Source organism: Taeniopygia guttata, chromosome 4 (assembly GCF_048771995.1).
Source record: "Taeniopygia guttata chromosome 4, bTaeGut7.mat, whole genome shotgun sequence".
Lineage (NCBI taxonomy): Eukaryota > Metazoa > Chordata > Aves > Passeriformes > Estrildidae > Taeniopygia > Taeniopygia guttata.
The window spans coordinates 918675-935248 of record NC_133028.1 but is presented as its reverse complement, the minus strand read 5'-3'; the positions used below and the strand labels follow the sequence as shown (position 1 = coordinate 935248).

The following is a 16574-nucleotide window of genomic DNA, read 5'->3' as shown; positions in this document are numbered from 1 at the left end:
ACACGGGGCTGAGCAGCACCATGGCAATCACGGAATGCTTTGGGTGGGAAGGGACCCCAAACCCCATCCATGGCAGGGACACCTCCCACTGCCCCAGGTGGATCCAACCCCAGTGTCCAACCTGGCCTTGGGCACTGCCAGGGATCCAGGGGCAGCCCCAGCAAATCTGGGAATTCCAGCCCAGCCAGCAATTCCTTGCCAAGATCCCAGCCCAAGCTCCCCTTTCCCAGTGGGAGCCATTCCCTGGCTCCTGTCCCTCTGTCCCTTGTCCCCAGTCCCTCTCCAGCTCTCCTGGAGCCCCTCCAGGGACTCTGAGCATTCCCTGGAATTTTCCCTTCTCCAGGGGAACATTCCCAGCTCTCTCAGAGCAGAGGGGCTCCAGCCCTGGAAGCATCCCACGACCTCCCCTGGGCTCTCTCCAGCAGCTCCCCTTTGCATTTTTCACTCCAGGCAGAGCACACGGAGGGCCAAAGCTGCTCCAGCCCTCCAGGTTTGTGTCCAGCTCCTGAAGCCCAAGGAACAGCTCCTCTCCCTGTGCACTTTTCCCAGTCACTTCTCCCCTGGGATCACCCCACGAGTCCATCCCTGGCCCCACAGGAGCTCCCTTCCCCACGGAGACCCGCAGTAGCTGCAAACACAAACTCCCCCAGCTGCAGCTGCACCGACAGCCCTGCTCCCCTGGAAGGGACATGTGGAAAACCCCCATTCCCGGGGCCAGTGCCCCTCTGTAAAACAGCCAGGCGGGCACAGGTGGCTGATAAAAGCGCACTTTAACAGCCACGCTTGCAAAAGAAATTTATAAGAGCGAGCAAAGCTCGCAGCCTTTTAATTGCATGTCAAATGCCGGGCTCCGAGAACTAAACCAGATTCCTGCAGGCTGTGCCAAGTGCTTCCAGATATTCCCTGTCTGGAGCGGATCCCGCTGCTACCAAGGGGTTAAAACTCAGCTCCGAGGCCAGGGAAGCTTGAAGGCAATGCCACCAACCCTGAAGGAAAGCAGAGAACCTTACTGCCAGCTTTGTTCCAAATAAAAGGTTATTAAAAACAGCCCCAGCCGCTGTTAACAGGAACGGCCCGACGAGGAGACGTTTACAAAGCAGCTGAACTTGTAAATAAATGGAATTAATACCCAGCAAATTCCTTTGATCCACGGGACACGAATTCCCTTTCCCTGCAGAGCTGCTCATTAATAGTTCCATGTTCCACTTGTGCCACTCGCCAGCGAGCCCGAAGGAAAACACTTCAAGTCACAGAGAGATCTCCAGGCTCTGCTGTGCCAGTGCGTTTCTGGTCACAGAGAGATCTCCAGGTTCTCTTCTGCCAAGGGATTTCTGGTCATGGAGATCTCCAGTTTTTCCAGTGCCTGTGCGTTTCTGGTCACAGAGATATCCAGGTTCTTCTGTGCCAGGGCATTTCTGGTCACGGAGATCTCCAGGTTCTTCTGTGCCAGTGCATTTCTTGTCACAAAGGGATCTCCAGCTTCTCCTGCTCCAGGTTCTGCTGTGCCAGGGCATTTCTGGTCACAGAGATCTCCAGATTCTCTTCTGCCAAGGGATTTCTGGTCATGGAGATCTCCAGGTTCTCCTCTACCAGTGCATTTCTGGTCACAAAGGGATCTCCAGCTCCTCCTGTGCCCATGCATTTCTGGTCACGGAGAGATCTCCAGGTTCTCCTGCTCCAGGTTCTTCTGTGCCAGTGCATTTCTGGTCACAGAGAGATCTCCAGGTTCTCCTCTGCCAAGGGATTTCTGGTCATGGAGATCTCCAGTTTTTCCAGTGCCTGTGTGTTTCTGGTCACAAAGATCTCCAGGTTTTCCTGTGTCAGTGCATTTCTGGTCATGGAGAGATCTCCAGCTTCTCCTGCTCCAGCTTCTCCTGTGTCAGTGCATTTCTGGTCACAGAGAGATCTCCAGGTTCTCCTCTGCCAAGGGATTTCTGGTCATGGAGATCTCCGGTTTTTCCAGGGCCTCTGCATTTCTGGTCACAGAGATCTCCAGGTTCTTCTGTGTCAGGGCATTTCTGGTCATGGAGATCTCCAGGTTCTCCTCTACCAGTGCATTTCTGGTCACAAATATCTCCAGGTTCTCTTCTGCCAAGGGATTTCTGGTCATGGAGATCTCCAGGTTCTTCTGTGCCAGTGCATTTCTGGTCACAAAAGGATCTCCAGCTTCTCCTGCTCCAGGTTCTCCCATGTCAGTGCATTTCTGGTCACAGAGATCTCCAGGTTCTCCTCTGCCAAGGGATTTCTGGTCATGGAGATCTCCAGTTTTTCCAGTGCCTGTGCGTTTCTGGTCATGGAGATCTCCAGGTTCTCCTCTACCAGTGCATTTCTGGTCACAAAGGGATCTCCAGCTTCTCCTGCTCCAGGTTCTGCTGTGCCAGGGCATTTCTGGTCATGGAGACCTCCAGGTTCTCTTCTGCCAAGGGATTTCTGGTCATGGAGATCTCCAGGTTCTCCTCTACCAGTGAATTTCTGGTCACAAAGGGATCTCCAGCTCCTCCTGTGCCCATGCATTTCTGGTCACGGAGAGATCTCCAGGTTCTCCTGCTCCAGGTTCTGCTGTGCCAGTGCATTTCTGGTCACAAAGAGATCTTCAGCTCCTCCTGCTCCAGGTTCTCCCATGTCAGTGCATTTCTGGTCATGGAGATCTCCAGGTTCTCTTCTGCCAAGGGATTTCTGGTCATGGAGATCTCCGGTTTTTCCAGTGCCTGTGCATTTCTGGAAACTGAGATCTCCAGGTTCTCCTGTGTCAGGGCATTTCTGGTCATGGAGACCTCCAGGTTCTCCTCTACCAGTGCATTTCTGGTCACAAAGGGATCTCCAGCTTCTCCTGCTCCAGGTTCTGCTGTGCCAGGGCATTTCTGGTCACAGAGATCTCCAGGTTCTTCTGTGTCAGGGCATTTCTGATCATGGAGAGATCTCCAGGTTTTCCTGCTCCAGGTTCTTCTGTGCCAGGGCATTTCTGGTCATGGAGATCTCCAGGTTCTCCTCTACCAGTGCATTTCTGGTCACAAAGGGATCTCCAGCTTCTCCTGCTCCAGGTTCTGCTGTGCCAGGGCATTTCTGGTCATGGAGATATCTCCAGGTTCTCCTCTACCAGTGGATTTCTGGTCACGGGGATATCCAGCTCCTCCTGTGCCAGTGCGTTTCTGGGAAGTCCTGGGAGAGACTGATGTGGAGCAGCAGCAGCAGCAGGAAGAGGACACTGCTGGAATTCTTCACTCAGAAGCAGGAGAGGCCCTAGAATGGATGTCCTGAGCAGCTGTGGCTGCTCCATCCCTGGAGGTGTCCACAGCCAGGCTGGAGCACGCTGGGACAGTGGAAGGTGACCCTTCCCATGGAATGGGATGCACTGAAGGCCCCTTCCAGCCCAAAGCAGGCCAGGAATCTGGGATTCCTCTCAGCAAGGTGCTCACAGGTATGAAATAGTCAACATTCTCCAAAGTCCCAGCCACCCAACCACCTCAGAGCAAAGGCCTCACAGCTCCCTGGAGCACCTGGAGATGGGGATCTGCTCCACGGGTTCTCCTGCAGGAACTTTGCCCCACTGATCCCCACACGGCATCCCCAGGAGGATCTGAGCCAGCCCCAGGGCCTCTGCAAACCCCAACACACCCAACGCCCCCCAGCCCACCCACAGCATTCCTGGGGCACCTCTGGAATCATGGAGAGCCCAGGGAGGAGACACCAGCACAGCCCTCACCCCAGCTGATCCCAGTCTAGGCTGGGCCTGAATTCCAGAATGATTTTGTTGTTTTTCTCCTTCTCTGCGCTGTGAGGTGGAAGGGAGGGACGAGGACACAGCACCAATAAGTTCAGCCAGGCCTGGGTGCACAGAGAGGTGACCTGGCCACCTTCTCCTGGGAGCCACAAATCATGGAGAGGAACCAGCCCTGCCTGCAGGACAGGAGCACAGCCATGTCTGGGCAGGTTTCTCCGCTCAGAACCCAAGAACCGAGGCACAGAGGTGGGAAATTCATCCAGCTTTTCTCCATGCTGTCACACTCCCCCAGCACCAGCTCCTCCCCAGGATGACAAGGCAGAGATGGATTTTCCAAGGTTTAATGAAACGTGGATGGAAAGGAACAGCAGAGGCTGCAAAGAGGCAAAGCAGAGCAAAAGGAGAGGAAAAAAGATAATCTGCATTAAGTTGGAAATAGGGGAAAATGTACTGGAAAGAGGAAGAATCCGGGTGATGGGAACCTTCATGGACACATCAGCAAGTGGAGAAGGGGCTGTTGATCTAGAGGGCAAATGAACAGGAGGGACAAGTTATCAGAGCAGTAATTATCAAAGAATCATGGAATGGGTTGGGATGGAAAGGATTTTAGGATCATCTCATTCCCACCGCATCCACCAGCAGGGACACCTCCCACCATCCCAGCTGGATCCAACCTGGCCTTGGGCACTGCCAGGGATCCAGGGGCAGCCACAGCAAAGCTGGGAATTCCAGCCCAGCCCCTCCTTCACCCTGCTGGATCCCAGAGGAACCAAAAGTGAGGAACCCAAACCAAAGCCACCGGGGTGTCCCAGCCACCTCCTCCCTGTCCCGCTCCAAAAAACCAGGAAAGGGGAACAAAGCAGCTCCTCCTGGCCTGGAGGAAGCGAAGGACATTTTCCCCGAAATTAAAGCTGTTCTAAATTTGCCATAGATGGGAATTGGAAGAATATGTGGAGAGGTTTAAATGACCTGAGCCTGGCAGCAGAACTTGGGGGTTTTGCAAAAAACCTTGGAGGGAAGGGAAGCCTCGGGCTGCTGCAGGAGCCCCTCGGTGGCTGCTGCAGCACCTGGCTGCAATTTGTCCCAGAGTGTCACGGGAAGGGCAGGCAGCTCGGCACCGTTCCCTGCAAATGGAGCCACCATTCCCTGAAAAATGAACCAGCAATCCCTGAAAATGGAGCCACCATTCCCTGAAAAATGAACCAGCAATCCCTGAAAATAGAGCCACCATTCCCTGAAAAATGAACCAGCAATCCCTGAAAATAGAGCCACTGCTCCCTGAAAACAGAACCAGCATTCCCTGAAAATGGAGCCACCATTCCCTGAAAAATGAACCAGCACTCCCTGAAAATGGAGCCACCATTCCCTGAAAACAGAACCAGCACTCCCTGAAAATGGAGCCACCATTCCCTGAAAAATGAACCAGCATTCCCTGAAAATGGAGCCACCATTCCCTGAAAAATGAACCAGCAATCCCTGAAAATGGAGCCACTGCTCCCTGAAAACAGAACCAGCATTCCCTGAAAATGGAGCCACCATTCCCTGAAAAATGAACCAGCAATCCCTGAAAATGGAGCCACTGCTCCCTGAAAGCAGAGCCACAAGTCCCTGAGAACAGAACTGCCATTCCCTGAAAACTGAGCTACCATTCCCTGAAAATAGAGCCACCATTCCTTGACAATTGAATTAACATTCCCTAAAAACAGAGCCACCATTCCCTGAAAACCCAGCCACTGTTCCCTGACAACGGAGCCACCATTCCCCAAAAACAGAACTGCCACTCCCTGAAAACTGAACCACCATTCCGTAAAAAGGAACCAGCAGTCCCTAAAAATGGAGCCACCATTCCCTGAAAATTGAATAAGCATTCCCTGAAAACAAAACCAGCATCCCCTAAAAACGGAGCCACCATTCCCTAAAAACAGAATTGCCATTTCCTGAAAACAGAACCACCATTCCCTGAAATTATAATAAGCATTCCCTGGAAACAGAACCACCATTCCCTGAAAACTGAACCACCATTCCTTGACAATTGAATTAGCATTCTCTGAAAACAGAACCAGCATTCCCTAAAAAACTGAGCCACCATCTCCTGAAAACAGAACCACTATTCCCTGACAATTAAATTAGCATTCCCCGAAAACAGAACCAGCATTCCCTAAAAACGGAGTCACCATTCCCTGACAACAGAGCCACCATTCCCTGAAAACCAAACCACCATTCCCTGAAAACAGAACCAGCATTCCCTGAAAACAGAACCAGCATTCCCTGGAACCTGAACCGCTGCACCCCAGCTGGAACAAGCCCAGCCCTCAGCACAGACCTGTTTCCATCTGGTTCCAGCCCCGGGGTGAATTCCCTGGGATCGGAGCCGTTCCCTTCCCTGGGGATCACTCCCAGGGCTCCCCGGGAATCCCGGGGCAGCGACATTCCCAAAAGGGGATTTTGGTCCAGCTGGAACCTTGCTGCTCGAGGTTCCAGGCCCATCACTTGCAGGAAGGATCGAGTTCTGCTCACCTGGACCAAGAGCCGAAATCTGAGCTCGGGGCAGTTTGGGGTGGGGCCGATCCCAAGGAATTCACCCCGGGGCTGGGACTGATCCCAGGGAATTCACCCCGGGGCTGGGACCGATCCCAGGGAATCCACCCTGGGGCTGGGACCGATCCCAGGGAATCCACCCCAGGGCTGGGACCGATCCCAGGGAATCCACCAAGGGCTGGAACAGATCCCAGGGAATCCACCCCGGGGCTGGGACCGATCCCAGGGAATCCACCCCGGGGCTGGGACCGATCCCAGGGAATTCACCCCAGGGCTGGGACCGATCCCAGGGAATCCACCAAGGGCTGGAACAGATCCCAGGGAATCCACCCCGGGGCTGGGACCGATCCCAGGAAATCCACCCCGGGGCTCAGATCTATCCCAGGGAATCCACCCCGGGGTTGGAACCGATCTCAGGGAATCCACCCCGGGGCTGGGACCGATCCCAGGGAATTCACCAATCCCAGGGAATCCACCCCGGGGCTGGAACTGATCCCAGGGAATTCACCAATCCCAGGGAATCCACCCTGGGGCTGGAACTGATCCCAGGGAATCCACCCCAGGGCTGGAACCACTCCCAGGGAATTCACCCCGGGGCTGTCATCTATCCCAAGGAATTCACTCCGGGGCTGGAATCGATCCCAGGGATTTCACCCCGGGGCTGGAACCGATCCCAGGGAATCCACCCCGGGGCTGGGACCGATCCCAGGGAGTTTGGGCACCCAGCTGTGACCCTGGCACGGCACCACCAGGATTGTGCCACATCCACCGTGGGTTTGGCAGCTCCAGGTGAGGACCTGGAGGCTCTCAGCTGCCTGGCACAGCCCTTGGCACGGGAATGGGATGGGATTTAAGGTCCCTTCCCACCCAAACCATCCCAACTCCACCTCTCTGGGACACCAGGAGCGCTCCCAAAACCTCCTGAGATTCCTCCAGGGCAGGAGCAGTGCCCAGCTGGAGAGCACAGAGAGATCAAACCCTCCCTGTTACCAAAACCACCCCTGGAATTTTTAAGAGGAGAAACTGGAAAAACCCAGTCCATTTAAGAGCTTTATGAGCTGCCACATTTTTATTCTTTTTACTGAATTTATCATCCTGGGCAGCAGCATCCTGGTGGGAGCCATTCCCAGAGATTTTTGAGGTGATTCCATCACCTCTCCTGGCAGGGCCGTGCTGCCCAGAGCCCTGAGCTCCTCCACACCAAATCAGGCACAAATTGAGTTTATTTTGGGGTAGGTCTGAGCTGCCTCAGCACCAAATCAGGCACAAATTGAGTTTATTTTGGGGTCAGTCTGAGCTGCCTCAGCACCAAATCAGGCACAAATTGAGTTTATTTTGGGGTCAGTCTGAGCTGCCTCAGCCCCAGAGCCACGGGATCCTGCTGCTCCTGGGAGCAACTGCCCAGCCTCCAAACAGAAACCAGGAGAAGCAAGAGCAGGAAAAATCAGAGTGCCCAACCCAAAAATCGCAGTCCAGGCTGCGTGAGAGGAGGTTCAGGGCTCCTCTTTCCCAGCTGAAATCCCACAAACACAACGGCAACTCCTGATGGCTCTAAGGAAGGAGCAAGGACTGCTCCTGCTTCAACTTGGCACTTTGCCTAATTATTAATTATTAATTATTAATTCTTATTAATTCTATCACATCCCTGGAGTTCAAGTCCCTGTTCAAGCACCAAATAATGTTTTTTCTCTCCAAGCCAGCTCTTACAAGCTCTCAGAGATAAGCATCACACCCTTGATAGCTCAGCCACCTCAGGTGGCACAAAAGTAGCAGGATGGCTCCTGTGACAGCGTTGGAAACAAAAAGTTTTAATAAAATACAAAATAAAAAAGATCTTTATAGAAAAAACCTATCTAGGGTAAGAAATTCTTATTCCTACTTAAACAGTTCACAAAAGCAATTACTTCTTTTAATCTCTTCTTCTTCTAGTAAATTACTTAAGCAAAACTTTTTCAACTTCTGTCCAATTACCTTAAGTTTGAAGTGAAACCCTTAAAGTCCTACAAAGTGTCTTTTAACCAAATTAAACAAAACAACTCCCAAGCATTTTTCCTTTTTAAAAAAGCAGAGTAACTTATTTACTCCATCAACAAAACCCACATTCCTACACCCTGGTACCGCCGGGGGTCCCAGAGCACGAGCAGGGGGTGGCACACGGTGACAGAACCCACAAAGTGCCACCTCCTCCTGGCTCTGGGATTCCTCCAGAGCCCAGGGAGCGAAGAAAACCCAGAATTCCCAAACTTCAGAGGTTGGACTCGATGATCTTGGAGGCCCTTCTGGGCCTGGATGGGTGAGGGAGGCTCCGGCTCAGGGCAGAGCTCGGGGAGGTTTTGTCTCTAAAAGCTTCCAGATCAAACACCAGTGGCAAGTGATGGCTCCCCTGCCCAGGGAGGGCTGCTCAACACTCTTAAAATAACACATTTTGGGGCCAAGGCTTAATGAAAAAATAGCAGGGGCTTCCAGAGGGGCTGAGGTTTTCATCCAGCACAAAACAACAAAAAAAAATCTCCTTCCCATTTTCCTCCAGGAGGTTCAGCAGAGGATGCTGAGGGCAGAGCCCGGCAGAATTCCTGCTGTTCATCCAGCTCCTCCTTGCCAGGGGAAGGGGATGGCTGTGAGCACCTCCGAAATTCTGACAGTGACACCGCCCCATCCAGCGTTCCTCCAGTGGGACACAGCATCCCTCCTTCTGGGAGCCTCTTCCCAAAATCCTGCAAGCCCAGCCCGTGGCTGCCCACCTCCCTTCCCATCTCTCCAGCCCCAAGGATGCATTTCCTCTCCTAAGATTTTAATATCCCAAGCAGACAAGCAGCAGGAGCGAAGATTAAGAAGGCCTCATTCCTAAAATCAAATTCCTGCTCCCCAAACCTGCCCAGGAGCAGAAACCCCCACCCCATTATCCCCACGCCGCTGTGGAAATCCTCCCAGCCACCAGAGCGACCTTTCCAAAGGCTCTTCCTGCTGCATCCAAGCCTAGAAAATTCCCATTTTTTAATAACCAGCCTTATTTGGACTTGTTAAGGCAAAGCCCCGGAAAGGGAGCTGGAAGCAGCGGGAAGTTCAGCTCCGGGGGTGCCTCTGGAAGTCCTGGGGCAGGATAAACCCCGGCCCCCGCCGGACAGGAGCTTCCAGAGGCTCCAGCTGAGCCCAGCCCTGGCACGGGCATGGCACAGATCCCAGCCAGGCTCTGGGACCTCTGGAAAACACGGAATGCCAGCGGAGAGGTGACACCCAGCACGGGGACATTCCCTGCCCGGGGTCCAGCTGAGCCCAGGACGATCCCAGCTGCGCTGCCCAGCGTCACCCAGAGCCCAGAAACACTCGGGATTGTCAGGGTCATTGGGATTGTCAGGGTCATTGGGATTGTCAGGATCATTGGGATTGTCAGGGACATTGGGATGATCAGGGTCATTGGAATGATCAGGATCATTGGTATTGTCAGGATCCTTGGGATGATTTGGGTCATTTGGATTATCAGGATCATTGGGATGATCAGGTCATTGGGATTGTCAGGATCCTTGGGATTGTCAGGATCATTGGGATTATCAGGATCCTTGGGATTATCAGGATCCTTGGGATGATCAGGGTCATTTGATTGATCAGGGTCATTGGGATTATCAGGGTCATTGGGATTATCAGGATCATTGGGATGATCAGGATCTTTGGGATTAGCAGGATCCTTGGGATGATCAGGATCATTGGGATTATCAGGGTCACTGGGACAGTCAGGATCCTTGGGACAATCAGGATCATTGGGACGATCAGGATCATTGGGAACACGACCCAAAGTGCCTTTTTGGAACGCTGTTCCGGGCCAGCCAAAGGCCACCAGGCAGTGTCTGGAGTCTGGGAAATGTCCCTGTGTCCCCCTGGAGTGTTGGGAAGCGCTGGCTCGGGAAGGGGGGAAATGTGGTGGCGTTTAAACAGAAGCCAGGGAGGGCCAGGATGTCCCCACAAGGCTGGAATCACCTCGTGCCACCTGCCAGGGATCCCAGCATTCCCAGGAAACAGTGCCTCGTGTCCCACAGCCTGGATCCAGCCACCCCCAGGGGGACAGCCTGGGGTGTCCCAGCAGCTGGGATGGGATAAAAGGATAATGGGATAATGGGATAGGATAAAGGGATGGGATCCCTGCCCAGGGTGGGAGATGCTCCCACTGGAGAGCAGGAATCAGCCTCACCTGGAGCTCCAGGATGGGATCAGAGCAGCAGCTCCTGGATGAGGCTGGGAAATCTTCCCACCCATGAGGGATCTGCTGCCCTTCCCAGCCCCTCCTCATCCCCCAACCCCTTCCCCCAGAAGGACAAGGAGGAGGACAAGGAGGAGCAGCAGACTCTCCCATTTTTTCCTGCTAAGTCTCTCCTTTTTTTTTTTTTTATTCATTTGAATGTCAGATTTAACATCCTGAACTCACACTTCCAGGTTTTCCATTGTGTTCCCCAAATCCTTCATTCCCACACAAACACTCCCACGGTTTTTGACCAACCAGAATGTGTTCCTTGGGGAGATAATCCCAGAATCCTGAAGGCTGGAAAACACATAGGGAACACCATTGGTTATCCACCAATATATCCCTGGCAGTGCCCAAGGCCAGGCTGGACACTGGGGCTTGGATCCACCTGGGATTGTGGGAACTGTCCCTGCCATGGATGGGGTGGGAATGGGATCATCTTTGAGATCCTTCCCAATCCATTCCCATTCCAGAGGGATTTTGGCTGCCAAGGAGGGAACATGAACTGACCCAACCTGTGGTGGCGCAGCCCTGAGGGGACACAAACACCCCCAGCTGCTGCACGAGGAGGAAACATCACCTTCCACCCAGCACAGCTGGAATTCCAACTGCTTGATCCTGGATCAGCCTGTCCAAATTCATCCTGGACCAACCTATTCCAACTCCCCCTGGATCAGCGTGTCCCAATTAATTCTGGATCAACTGATTCCAATTCCTTCTGGATCAACCTGTCCAAATTCATCCTGGATCAGCCTGTCCCAGTTCATCCTGGATCAGCCTGTCCCAATTCATCCTGGATCAGCCCGTCCCAATTCATCCTGGACCAACCTATTCCAACTCTTCCTGGATCAGCCTGTCCCAATTCATCCTGGACCAACCTATTCCAACTCTTCCTGGATCAGCCTGTCCCAGTTCATCCTGGATCAGCCTGTCCCAATTCATCCTGGATTAGCTTGTCCAAATTCATCCTGGATCAACCTATTCCAATTCCTTCTTGATCAGCCTGTCCCAACTCCCCCTGATTCCAGCCTGTCCCAGTTCATCCTGGGCCAGCCCGTCCCAGTTCATCCTGGACCAGCCTGTCCCAGTTCATCCTGGATCAGCCTGTCCCAGTTCATCCCAGACCAGCCTGTCTCTGTTCATCCTGGACCAGCCTGTCCCAACTCCCCCTGTCCAAGCCCAGCTCTGCTGCTGCATCCCGCCGATTCCCATGAATGCACTCCTGCTATTCCTGCCCTCTGGAAAGGCAGCAGGGACACTTTTGGCTGTCCCAGCACTGGATCCATGGCTGGCTTTGGCCTGGGCTGGTTTTGGCCCCTCGCTCGCAGCAGCTCCATCCCCAGCGGCGTGCCCGGCACATTCCAGCCTGGAGAGGGATAATAAAGGCCGGCCCGGATATCAGCACGTGTTAATGGGATGTAATTCAGGCCTGGAGCTCAGAGCCCTGTAAAAAACCCCACCAAAACCCAAACACACACGCAGGTTCACGGGGCCAAAGTCCAAGCGGAGTTCAAGTGCGCGCAGCTCCTTTCATCCGCGCCAGGCCCCGCAATTAACAACGAGATCTGGAACGCGGCGAATTCCCCCGGAATTTAGGTAATAAAACTCAGATTGGGATAAAACCCAGGAGGGAAGGAGGGCAGGGAGAGCTGCTCGGTGTGAGACGCCGGGAGTGCCTCCCCGAGTCCATCCGCGACGCCGATCCCGGGAGCGCGGCCACGGCCGTGGGCGCTGCCGCCAGATCCTCCCGATTATCCCAAAATGAAACGTTCAGCCCTTGTCAGCGGCAGCCTCGCTTCTGCAGCCTTACAAAAACCCCATTTCCTCTCCCGTTGTAGCGAGGCCTCCTCCGTTCCCGCTGGTGAAATCAAACAATTTTAAAGGAATTTATATGATCCTAATTTAAACCGAATGGAGGCAGCTGCCAATCGCGGCTCCCCGGGCCTCCCGCCAGCTCCGCTCCTTTCCGCAGCTCTGAGCACATCCAGGGAAATCACACCAGCCATCCATACTGGGGATACTGGGAGGGACACGCTGCCCCCAGTGACCCCCATGTCGGGAACTCCAGCTGCTCCTCCTGCCCCGTCCCCGGAGCTGTGGGATGGACACGGCACGGAGCTCCGGCTCCAGATCACTCCCAGTCGGCTTTTCCGAGGGAAAGGGCGTGGGGAGCTCCCTCCCCAAAGAACAGCCTCCAACCTGGGGATGAATCTGCTCCCACAAACCCTCCTGGAGGCTGCACATCGCTCCCAGGAAACACTGGGAGGCTGGGATTTGGAGATGCTGGAAGATGCAAAATTCCCTCTATCATCCATAGGGGAATGAAAGACAAGGGGCTCCAGGAGAGCTGGGAATGGTCCCCTGGAGAAGGGAAAATTCCAGGGAATGCTCAGAGTCCCTGGAGGGGCTCCAGGAGAGCTGGAGAGGGACTGGGGACAAGGGACAGAGGGACAGGAGCCAGGGAATGGCTCCCAGTGGGAAAGGGGAGATTGGGCTGGGATCTTGGCAAGGAATTCCTGGCTGGGCTGGAATTCCCAGATTTGCTGTGGCTGCCCCTGGATCCCTGGCAGTGCCCAAGGAAAGGTTGGATCCACCTGGGACAGCGGGAGGTGTCCCTGCCATGGATGGGGTGGAATGGGATGATCCTCAAGGTCCCTTCCATCCCAACCCAGTCCACAAACACCATTCACGAGCTGCTCCCCAGCTCTCTCCCCCACAGGATGAGGAACCAACTTCCCACCATTATTTCCAGGGAATTTTAGTGCCCCCCCCCCCCATTCCAGGCTGCTCCTGCTCGCTGCCCCCATCCCTGAATTTGGGCAGGGCAGGAGCAGCCAACCCCCAGCACCCCCAGAGCCTGGCCAGGCTCTCCAGCTGGGAATACCGGGAGGAGGAGGAGGAGGAGGAGGAGGAGGAGGAGGAGGAGGAGGAGGAGGAGCAGGAGGAGGAGGAAGGGGTGGAATTAATGAAGAAAACCCCAGGAGAAGCCACAGGACTCCCTCGGAGTGAGAGATGAAGAAGCATTTTGATTTTGTATAGGAGACATTTATGGAAGTGATGTGAAGCTTTTAGAGAAGTGATCTGAAGGTTTTGTTCTAATTTTTGTTACTTTTTCCTTTAGTTCCTGTTAGTAAAATTTTCTTCATATCCTTTAAAAATTTTAAACCTACTTTACTTTTCTCCTAACCCTACCTCACAGCAAAAAACAAGTACACTAATCATTAACCAACACTAAACCCACCACACTCATTAGTACATTAACCAAAAATCTCAAAAGCAGCAAAATTCCAAATTAGCAAACAAAAACCACTACAAGAAGGAACGGAGCCACAGGAGCAGGAGGGGCGGGAAGAGCAGTGCTTTGGGTTGGAAACAAAATTATAGAAGTTTCTCCAACCAGAAGAGCAAAAAAGGTGCTGAAATGATGGAAATTTCTTTAAATTCTTCACCTAAAATCCACATTCCTCCTCATCCATCAGCACAGAGCCAGGAGATTGGAATCCTCTCCCAGAAACCCGAACATGGAACTGGAAACTACCAGACAACACCTCCACCTTGTGATGTCCCAAAAATTGAAAAATATCCTTCAGGGGGAAAAAAAGATGAAATAATTCCATAAAGTGTTCACTGCATTAATTGGACACCAAAAAGAAATGGAATTCCTGTTCCTTTCCAGCCACAGGGACCAGGGAAGGATCTTCCCAAAGCTCTGCCTCCACAAGGAACTGAAGGAGAATTTTTAGGGAATTCTGCTCTAGGAGTTGCTGCCTCAGGTAAATCCAGCACCTGGAGCCCTCCCAGGCACCACCCCTGTGCACAGCTGGAAGCACATCTGGATTGGGAAGGGTTTCTGCACCGTCAGGAAGTTTAATCTGAATAAAAAGTTTCCTGAACTCTCAGGTGCCAACTGGCCCCTCCCCACAGCTCTGTTCCATGAGGGAAGGCCGGGTTTGCTTTCCCAAAAAAAACCAGGAAGGGGCTGGAAGATAAAAAGGCACTGAAATACCGGGAATTAAATTAATTCATAAACTCCTCAAGCCAGGCTGTTTCAGAGAAAGGCTGGGGTTTGTAAGACACAAAATTGAATTTGTCCCTGCCCACAAACACAACAGCAAAATCCCAGCAGCTCCTGGAGAATTCCAGCCAAGTCCTTCCCATAATTCAGCATCCATCACCAGCAGGGAAGGATCTCGGTGGCCGTGGCAGGAACAGCTCCTGCCCCTGCTCCTGAATTCCAGCAGAGCTGCAAAACCCTCCTGAACAGCAGTTCCAGAGCCTCTCCCAGCTCTGCTCCCGGCTGGGTGAGATGAAATCCAAATATTCAGTGGGAGTGGGAAAGGCAATTCCTGGTTTAAGGCACAGCCAGGGAGGTTCAGTTCATCAGCTCATCCTTCACAGACACAACCACAGAAAAGGCAAGGGAGGCACCAGCCAGGTTTGGGCAGGATTTAAAATCAGTTTAGAACACAAAATTAATGGAATTGCAGGGCATAAACTCTTTGCTTTTTTATCCCAAAACTGGGGAATCAACCCAATGTCTGCAGGTCTCCCAGCAGCACCAATTCCCTGTGCAGGGAAGTGGAAAATAGGAGTGGAAAATGGAGTTATGGGGAGTTGTGATGCCTCAGGATTCGTTTTATATTTTTCAGGTTCTGGGCTGCTTTAGTGTGTGGGTCTTTTTATATTATGGGATGGTAAGCTCTCTGCACAGAGCAGGGAGACAAAATAATTCCTGCTCCAGCTGGGCACCCAAATGATCCAAATCTCAGCCCAGGAGCACAAACACCGTGGGCTGGAGAGAGAAAAACAAGCAGGGTGGGACTGCCTGGGCTGAAGCTGGAATGGGACAATGAACTCCAAGGTGCCAATGGAGCAGAACTGATCCCAGGGAGAGCCCCCGGGAGCGCTCGTGCATTTTGGGGCCATTTTGGGTCATTTGGGTGCAGCCCTGGCTGGGCTCTGGTGCTGCCCAAGGTGGATCCATGGAGGAGATCCTTTAATAAATCCCTGCTTTGTTCTTCAGCTCTGTCCAGCCCCTGTTCTAGGGCAGCCTGCACATCAGTTCCACCCCAAATGCACCTCCCAGACTGCCACAAAACCACAGAAAACTCCAGCAGGGAGGAGCCAAGGACACAAGGGCTCCTCACTTCTCAACAGCCGAAAACCCAGGATAAAACTCCAGGATAAAACTCCAAAACTCCAGGATAAAACTCCAGGAGCAACCAGGGAAGGAACAACCACCCCTCACCCAGCAAGAGAATCCCAAACTCAACCCACAGCCCTTGCAGAAGCAGAACTTCCACACAACGAGCGAACCTCCAACCTCTTCCCAAAAAATTGGCAATTCCCACCAAAGGGCCCCAAATCCCACCTGTTTCATGGCAGCCTCAATTCCCACCAAACAGCCCCAAATCCCACCTGTTTCATGATGTTCTCTCCAATCTCAATTCCCACCAAACGGCCCCAAATCCCACCTGTTTCATGGCGGTCTCTCCAATCCCGATTCCCAAAAAACGGCCCCAAATCCCACCTGTTTAATGATGTTCTCTCCAATCTCAATTCCCAAAAAACAGCCCCAAATCCCACCTGTTTAATGGCGGTCTCTTCAATCCTGATTCCCAAAAAACGGCCCCAAATCCCACCTGTTTCATGGCGGTCTCTCCAATCTCAATTCCCACCAAACGGCCCCAAATCCCAACTGTTTCATGGTGGTCTCTCCAATCCTGATTCCCAAAAAACGGCCCCAAATCCCACCTGTTTCATGGCAGTCTCTCCAATCCTGATTCCCAAAAAACGGCCCCAAATCCCACCTGTTTCATGGTGGTCTCTCCAATCTCAATTCCCACCAAACAGCCCCAAATCCCAACTGTTTCATGGTGGTCTCTCCAATCCTGATTCCCAAAAAACGGCCCCAAATCTCACCTGTTTCATGGCGGTCTCTCCAATCTCAATTCCCACCAAATGGCCCCAAATCCCACCTGTTTCATGGCAGCCTCAATTCCCACCAAACAGCCCCAAATCCCACCTGTTTCATGGTGGTCTCTCCAATTCTGATTTTCAAAAAACAGTCCCAAATCCCAC

At 53.0% G+C, this 16574-nt stretch overlaps 1 protein-coding gene across 5 annotated transcripts in view; it reads right to left on the bottom strand.

Annotated features, from left to right (window-relative positions):
• Positions 1–16574, bottom strand: part of EXOC6B (exocyst complex component 6B) — a 280446-nt gene that overhangs the window by 216992 nt on the left and 46880 nt on the right. The window lies entirely within an intron of this gene.